We start from the raw sequence: 9066 nt of genomic DNA on the forward strand, positions 1-9066 counted from the left end.
ACCTAGATAGATGTTCTGGGCGGTCGATGTTCAGATAGAGGACATAGACAATACAATTTTGATACATGTTCTGGGCAATCGATGTTCAGATAGAGGAGATAGACAATACATTTTTGATATATGTTCTGGGCAATCGATGTTCAGATAGAGGAGATAGACAATATATTCTAGATAGATATTTCTGGGCGGTAGATGTTCAGATAGAGGACATAGACAGTACAATTTTGATACATGTTGTAAAATGTTCAATACAATCACTGATCTCGAGGTTCTGAAACCGTTTATGTTCCAAGTCTATTTATTTGTGTTCTTTACATTAAGAAAAAATAAAACAAAAACACTTATGAAAACTTCAAATTTATTTATAATTGTTTGAAAAATAATGAATTGTATCACAATTATAGCAATTTAAAATAAATATTTTCCCTATGTTTATAGAAAGAAATTTACAAATAATTTACATCTTTAAAGCAGTGTTAATTACATTGTGCTATAACAAAGCACCAAATAAATATAAATATTACTATATTGAATTAAAATAAATAAGGTGGTAATCTTTTAAAAATAAAATTAATACATGTACTATAATTTCAAAGGGTTTTGTTCAATGCTTACAAGAAATGGAAATGGAAGAATATACATATACACAATTTAAACAATGACAAAGAAACTTTCTTGGCTAGTTGAAGTTCCTGTAAAGAGTAAAAAAGTAATTATTAGTAATAAGTACTAAGTAAATACAATAGTATACATAAATCTATAATACTCTAAATGCAATTTTATTCCATTCTAATTTACTAGTTTCATATACGAGGTTCAATTGATATTAATTACTCACATCTAAAATAATTTGCAAACCAAAAATCATCTCGAAGTGTAATATTTTATTAGAAAATATGATTTTAAATGTTAAAAAGATAACAATTTTGCACATTTTGGTCTGTACGTTCAGATGAAATTCTTCATGATCTCCAGATTTTTTGCCAACTCCAGTAAACTGTAATTAGTCAAGAAATTGACGCGGTATGTAAAAATTGACTACACGTGGTTTAAATTATAGTTTAATACTATAAATACAAGTTTCTCGTTTGTTACGTATTAACTAAAAGGTACGTTATAGTCTCACAGTGGACAGATTGTAAAGACACGGTTCTCAGCAGAACACCGAAGTCAAGCATCACTGACTGAGGTCATTGAGCTTGTGGGTGACCACTTTGATCAGTCTAAGTAGGTGCCGAAGATGCGCGGTATCGGTCTTTGTAAAACTGTTCTACCGTAATGTTGCACCTCGACTTCGCACGCAAGTCGTCTGATTTTCAAAGCGGGGGAGCCATCCACTATGCTGATGATCAAAGTTGTGATGTCATGTCTTCAGATCATCCTCAGGGGTGCTTCTCAGACCGTCGCCAAAAGCGCGTTGTTCATTTGTAGAGCTACGTAAATAAAGTGCTACTACTATTCAAATATTATACACGAGAATTGATGATTTGGGCCTTTCTGCCCCTTGCTATTAAATCCATACATAAATTTTTTTTTAAATTTAATTATTTTTAAAATTTCTCAGCAGGGGAGTTAAGTGGCTTATGTATGCCGTAAACTTAGGTCAAATATCTGATTAAAGCAAATCGAAAGCAAAAACTAAGCAAATAGAAATCTATTTAAGCTGCTTACGTAGTATTTTAATCGACGTAAAGACATTCTCCAGAGTTTAGAGTAATATCTAAGACCATCATCATAGTAAAGATATGGAGCTTAATAAAATAAAAGAAGTTTTAAATTTTATGCTCTTACCTTTTTAACCTCTGTAGTAAGCTTGTTCTAGTTCATCATGAAGCTTAGGGTCATAGGGGCCAACTCCATGAGGACCATGGTATAAACCATGGGGGCGGTGTACAGTGTATTTCTGAACTGGATAGTGATCCAACACGGCAGGATGATGGACGCTCTGTACGGATAATACTGGATGATATTTTACAGGATAGTGAGATACAGAGACTGGATGCAGTTCTAAGTCGGATTCCGTTAAAACCACTGATTTGTGGTGGGGTGCTTCATAGATAGAAGCACAGGCTAATGTAGCCATAGACAGTAACACCTTAAATGAAACACATGTTTTAGTTGATAGCAAAAGAGAAAAAAGTGAGGTATCACCAATAAGAGCATAAGTGTGTTACTCTATATTACAACGTAATCAATTTTCATCAGTATTAAAGATATTTTTCACGTTCAGAAAAATAAGAATAATTTACTTACTGGTTGATATACGTATGAAAAATATTAATGAAACATAACATAATTTTTTTTTAAAAATTGAAATTAAATGAAAAATAAAATTCAAGACAAAAAATATGCTAGTAAGTCATTTTAAAAATAAATTAACTCTAAGAACTATTTTAATAACTTGCAATTTTAAAAAAATGCAAATTATTACAAAATTTGGTTGTTGACAAAAACTATGTCAACTTATGGATCTTTTTCTTGTTTTTTTTTGTTTTTTTTGGCAAATTCCATTTCACCTCCATTACTAAATTAAAATTTAAAGTATGTAAAAAGTGAGTGAGCTCAGACAAATTTAGAGTAAGCCATAAAGCTTGAAGGGAAAAAAAAACTCAATTTAAAATATCAAAATGCAAACAAATTAATGGAAGAGAACTTAACCGTGGCGTAATACTAAATTATCTTCTTATAATTTATTTTTATTTCGATATTTTGAAAATTTCTTTACAGTATTTGAAACTTCATGCATTAGTCTATGTTTGTCTGAACTCACTTTTTTAAATTTATAAATTAGTTATTATAAGTTTATTAATATATGATTAATTTATTTTATGATCATTTATTTTAAATTAGTAATAAATTAGTTCAGGTGAGACAGTATTTGCGATGAAAAGTTATGTGATAGAGCGTCCTCTTAAGTATTTTCATCTCTAAATTGCGTCGAAATCATGTAGAACACACAAAATTTGATAAAAGTTTTTAATGCAAGACATGATTTTGATGCAAACGTAACTCACTACAGAAAATGTTTATTGCTCAGGGGCAAAAAATAGGCTTGTCAGTATCGTATACCTAAAAAAAGACAAAAGATGCACGAGAAAAAGATGTAGAAGTGCGGAAATGTTGAATCGAATTGTCGAAAATTAAATTAAATATCACCTTTATTTATGAATAGAAACATTTATGTAAATAATAGTTTTTTTTAAAAAGTAGAAAAAATAAATAAAATGTATAAACTTATCGCAAAATACTGAGGCAATTAAGTCCCATTTAATTACAAATAAATAAAATTTAATTTTATTCCTTCTTTAATAATTTTATTTCAATTATAAATGACTTTTGCGTAAATAAGAAAAAAATTAAATTAAATATTTTAAGTAAGTTATTAATTCAAGAAAAAACAATTTAAATACGGATTGCAAGTACAATCGAATAACTAAGTAGTACAAGGATACATGTTAAAAGATAATTTGAAATCTCTCAAATTTTGGAGTTTTAGAACAAGTTATGGTCCACTATAAGAAATATAACATTAATATACTTTTCCAAATCTCAAAATAAGTCAATTTTTACCAGAAGTTTTTTGCAAATAGTTCCCTGATGTGAAGAATCACCGACTATTTGGGAATAGCTTTGCGATTTGAAGAATCTCCTTTTCTTAGGAACAGCTCCCGGATGCTCTCGGAAAAATTAGAACGAAGCATTCCGATTTAGCAACAAAATGTTGAAAGCAACAAAATGTCGCTTTCTAACACTTCACTATTGAGTTTCTTAATCAATAGCGACTTGTAATTGGTTAACGTTTTTCTTCAAAATATTTTGACTGTCAAAAGATAATTTATTTCTTGAAAAAATTTATTAATCTTTTCACAACTTAAGTCATAGATGTTAGCAAACAATCCGCATTCTCTAAAACCTTTTATTTAATTCGCTGCTCACTTTGCAAGTCTAAAAATTTTAAACCTTCCCTGCGATAATAATAATAATAATATACAAATGAATAAAATAATTTTCCCCATTTCGAATCTTTTAATATTTTGGTTAAGATACTTTCTTATAACCAGGCCTTTATATTATTGAAAATCACAGTTTTTTTAGAATATATAGGAAACAAAAATTTCCTGAATATTATATTAAAAAAAAAGTGTATAATAAATGATATCGCTTATGAATGTAATTAAGTCGACTTACAATCCATTGCATACATTTTAGTACAGTCAAATACTAAGTAAAACATGTTCCAAAATTATATCAGAAATGTATAAGTTATATTTTAACGATATGGTATTCGAGGTTATTATATTTTGATAATATCTCTTTGAGTTATTGAATAAGGGAGAAATGACATAATTAATACATATAAATTTAAACCTTAGTTAAACCTAAGTTTTAAATAATTTTTGGATCAAAATGTATCTATATGTATATTTCAAGAAAAAAAAAATGAAATTGCTTATAATTTCATTAATGCAAACCAGTTTTCACAATATATCTTGTAATTTTTTTTCCTTTATATCTTTTTAACCGTTAATAACTTTCTGTAATATTTTGTAAGAGTTTTCAAGCATAGGATTCATTCAAAATACTGCATAGCATTTTTTATTATTTATATGAAATTAATTTTTTTTCATTCTTAATTAATTATATGAGTTTGCTTATTAATTATGTGAAATATGTTTCCAGCATTAAAATCAGTTACTCTTCCTAACATTTATCAAAACATTTCGAGTTTAAATACGATAAAGTTAAACATTCATAACAGAGTTCGAAAAAACCCGGGTTCTTAAGAAAAAAATCTAGCCTCTGTGGAGTTTTTTTCATGAAAAAACCCAACTTTGCCCAGAAAGAAAATTTTTTTTTTCTTCGGGTTTTTTCATCAAACGTAGGACTTGATTTATCATAAGGCCTGAGAAGTTCGGGTTTAAGGCACCAAATATCTGGAGCGCCGAAATGGTTAAATAGTTTTTTTATATTTTTATGTGTGTTTTTCCATAAGAATTGTCTATTAGAATTATGAGTTGCTAAAATTTGAAATAAATACAAGCATAAACTAACTCTTCTGCTAAAATTGATTTTTATGGTTATAAAACTATACTAGTTGTGAATAGTTATATAATCAAATAGTTTTGTATTCATGGTTTTTTGACTATACCAGTTGTTAATGGTTCCAAAACCGTAAAGGTAAAAAAAATGTTCATAACCGTAAACTTTACTGTTATTTGGATGGACAGACTGGTATTTTACCGTAGTTTAAGAATGAAAATTTTAACAGTGCAGTAGATGGAAGCATGTTCAGACTATAATAGAATTTCTTAAAATAAATATATATATATATTAATAATCATATTTATAGTAAATATATATATTGTCTTATAAATATATATATTATTATTTTATAAATATAAAGCATTATTCTTTTAAAATACTCCTTACAGACAATTTCTTTTAAATGAAAAATTTATTTTCTTTGTCTAAAAATATCATATCCGTTTTGAAATATTGGATATATACAGTATATGTCTATTAATGTATTTCAACAAACCCTGAAGGGCTTCCCAAAGGTGCAGAAAATTGTAACAGCCTAATAATTCATAAGGCTTTGCACAGCTTTTTTTTTTTTTGCTGCAATAACTTTTACAAAATATTTTTAGCAAGTAAAGTCTGTATTTTGTTAAACTTTCTCTTAAGAAAAACAATTTATTTGATTTAAAAAAATTCTTAAATTAAGGAGCTTATGTGTTAAAATGATAGCAATAAAAGTATATTGAAATAGTAATATTTTACAATTATAATTTGAAAAGTGAAAAAATTTTTTTCGCAATAAATTTTTTTTTAGCATTTTATTTAATTAACTAGACCAAAAATTTCCTTAGGGCAGTCTGAATTTTTTCTGAACCTTGTTTGCGCAATCCGCCATATTCTGCATCTCAGGAATTTACCATCCAGATAAATTATGAGTAATAAGTAGAATGTGTATGCATATTGCACACATTTTTTTTTTATAGATAAGTAATGTATTTAGCAAAATTTTCAATCTTGTACTTTTTCTTACGTATTTAGTTAATTTATATTAAATCATATTATTATTAATATAAATTAACTATTAATCATATTAATGATTAATTTAAAGTCAGATTAGTGAAGTTTTACTTCATATAATGTTGCATAAAAAGACATTAACTTGATAATTTCAAAGAACAATTTAGTGTGATAACTGAAAAAAAGAAAAGAAAAAAGAAACCCGAACTTGGTGAATATTAAGATGGTTTTTTTTAAGTGGGCCTAATCTGAAAAAACCCGACTGGGTTTTTCTGGGCTACCTCCATTTTTGCGAACCCTGATTTATAATAATTATAAAACTATTTATAATTTTAATACGATAAGAAAAGAAATACACATTTATTTTATTAATGTGATTAGAAATATTTCAGTTTAAGATAAATAAGATAAAAAGTGAACACAGATAATAAGATAAAAAGTTTGAATAAAATAAAGTAAACACCCTTAGTATTTAGAAACAATTATAGTTTTAATAAGATAAGAATGAAAATTTACATGCATTAGAAGCATTTATAGTTAAATTAGATAAAATTTAAAAAAAAAAAAAATTAAATAGAATTATTTATAATTTTAATAAGATAATCAATGTACATCATGTAACTAAAAGCGTTTGCATTTTATTAAGATAAAAATGAACACTTATAATTATACCGAACATTTATTATCTGATTATGTTGAACCGGGTTCGAACAATAATAATAATTAACTTAAACCAAGCTTTTAGAGTATATAACTTGTTTAAAACCAATAAATGCACTATGAAAATTTTAAACTTACCAAAACTTTCATTATTTAGAGAGGAGCAATAACTGATGAAGAAAACTCAGCTTCTGAATATTTAATTAGAACACTTCACCCCTATATACCCGATCAAATCTTTAGCCTAGGGGTTGGCCACGCCTTCTTGCTGACCTGTTCCACGCAATAACCTTAATCAAAAAAGGATGGACAACTTTGTGAAGAGTGGGAAAAAGTGATTTGCAAGTAAATGAATTCTTAAATCGAGAGCAAATGTCGATATCAGAAGTCTTTTTTAAAATAAGTGAGATAAATTTTGTAATGAGATGCATTGAAAAGAAATTTCTTCAACTGGATTAAGTAAGTAAAAGTGAAGGTTACGAAGGTAATAGGGAACTAGGTTAAAGTTTTATAAGAGTTTAAGAAAGTGATTAAATATAGTTTGAATTCTTTTTTTTTAGATGTTGCCGTCTATTTTTAAAATCCAAAAACAGAACTGTTTTTTTTTTCTTCTTTGAAATTTTAATTTCACTCTTTACTTTTAATAAATTTATGTCTTTTTACCACATTGATTTTGAAAAACCTTTAAATTAGTTTAAAATGTGAATATCTATGAATCATAGAAAACTAAATGATTAAAATGGATTAAGTACAAACTTAAATACTATATTATTCAGTTATATCAAAATAAAACCATTTGTTTAATTTAATGAGAAATTGAACAATCAAGAGCTTGGTTTTATTTTATAGTAAATTTGGATCACAATTCATCATGTATTTCAACACAAAGGAGCGTCTAAATTTGACATGACAAATTATCATTATTTAATGCAAATGGAACGTTTATAAAACCATAAATCTAATTAACAAGGAAAGACTAAAAATTTAAAGGGTATTAATCACTTTGTATTACGATTACAAAGAAGCATATTTTTTTTTGAGGGTGGAATTGGAATTTTTTTTACAATTTTCTTTCTTTTTGCTGTATTCGGCTTTTAAAATAATTTCTATGCGTGACCCATTTTCATTATAATTAAATCAAAAACTGTTCTGCCACCATTTCCATCAGTGTGTTTATAATCAGCTCAAGGATAATTCATATAAAACTAAAGAGCCGTGCTGGCTCTGGGGATAGAGCAGTGGTTACCAACTGGCGGGCAGCGGGCCGCATTCGGCCCTTGAAGCGTTTTTCAGTGGACCGCAAACTAAAATATATTAGTTGTCATTTTTTTTGGACAATTTTAGTAAAAAATCTACATGGGTTGGAAATACGTTTCTTTCGTTAAAAAAAACCCCCTAATTTCTTCGTTTCTGTGAAATTTATTGTACCAACGGTGCAAAAAAATTTATTTTTCAGGTTTTACACCCAAGAAAATATTTATTCTAATACAAAAATAATTGTGTGTGTTGCTCTTTTTTATTTCGTTTTTTTCTTGTATTTTGTGAATATAATTTAGCATGTGCGTATCAGAAATTTTCTCGAAGAAATTCTCCGATTTAACTTTTTGAAACCACTAATTTTGGACGAAATTATTTACATTTGTAAGTTTTAAAACGCATAAAAGAGGTAATGAATATGATGTTTTGATAAATGAATATCAGGTAATTAATATCAGGTTTTGATAAAGTTGCGGCCCGCTATTTGACTAGTGTTTTTAATTGCGGCCCGGCCTCATGTAAGTTGGAAAAGCCTGAGTTAGAGCGTTCGTCTTTCAATGAGGTGAACCGGGTTCAAATCCTAGCGATGGTCGGTCGATACGAATTCCGCACTCGGCTTCCAACGACCACACTGCTGACGTAAAATATCCTCAGTGGTGGAAGGCTCATGTGTTAGAGTCTCCTTTTAAGTCTGGAATTCCCTTGTCTTCTGAATTGAGTACAGAATTACAAGGCTACGGAGTTGATCATTGGTAGTAGTAAACTCAAAATTTGGTCGGCTGGTCAACGACGGTTATAGTTTAAATAAAATAAAACTAGATAGACTAAAATAAAATAAAACTAGAAAATTTGAAATGCTATAAGCTTTGAATACATTATTAAAGAGGTGGCAGACAAGCCTCCCCCCCCTTCTATTTTTGCTTTTGATCTGCATTAGCGTATATGCTTGATACTGAAACTTATACCATAGAGCAGCGGTTCGCGAATTATTATGGATACAGAACTTTAACTGATCAAGCATCCTTTGATGGAGCACCAAATATATAAATAAAATTTAATAACAGCTGTAAACATACTAACCGAAGAAAGACTACCAATTATTTCGATAATATT

The 9066-nt window shown here is 28.1% G+C and overlaps 1 long non-coding RNA gene across 1 annotated transcript; it reads right to left on the bottom strand.

Annotated features, from left to right (window-relative positions):
• Nucleotides 1-341: 341 nt before the first annotated feature.
• Nucleotides 342-6972, bottom strand: LOC107440134 (uncharacterized). The gene is made up of 3 exons (XR_001583602.3): nt 6835-6972; nt 1792-2095; nt 342-692 (listed from the first exon to the last, which is right to left on the bottom strand). It is a non-coding gene; the product is annotated as an uncharacterized lncRNA (long non-coding RNA).
• Between the last annotated feature and the right edge of the window lie 2094 nt (nt 6973-9066).

This window comes from Parasteatoda tepidariorum, chromosome 1 (assembly GCF_043381705.1).
Source record: "Parasteatoda tepidariorum isolate YZ-2023 chromosome 1, CAS_Ptep_4.0, whole genome shotgun sequence".
NCBI lineage: Eukaryota > Metazoa > Arthropoda > Arachnida > Araneae > Theridiidae > Parasteatoda > Parasteatoda tepidariorum.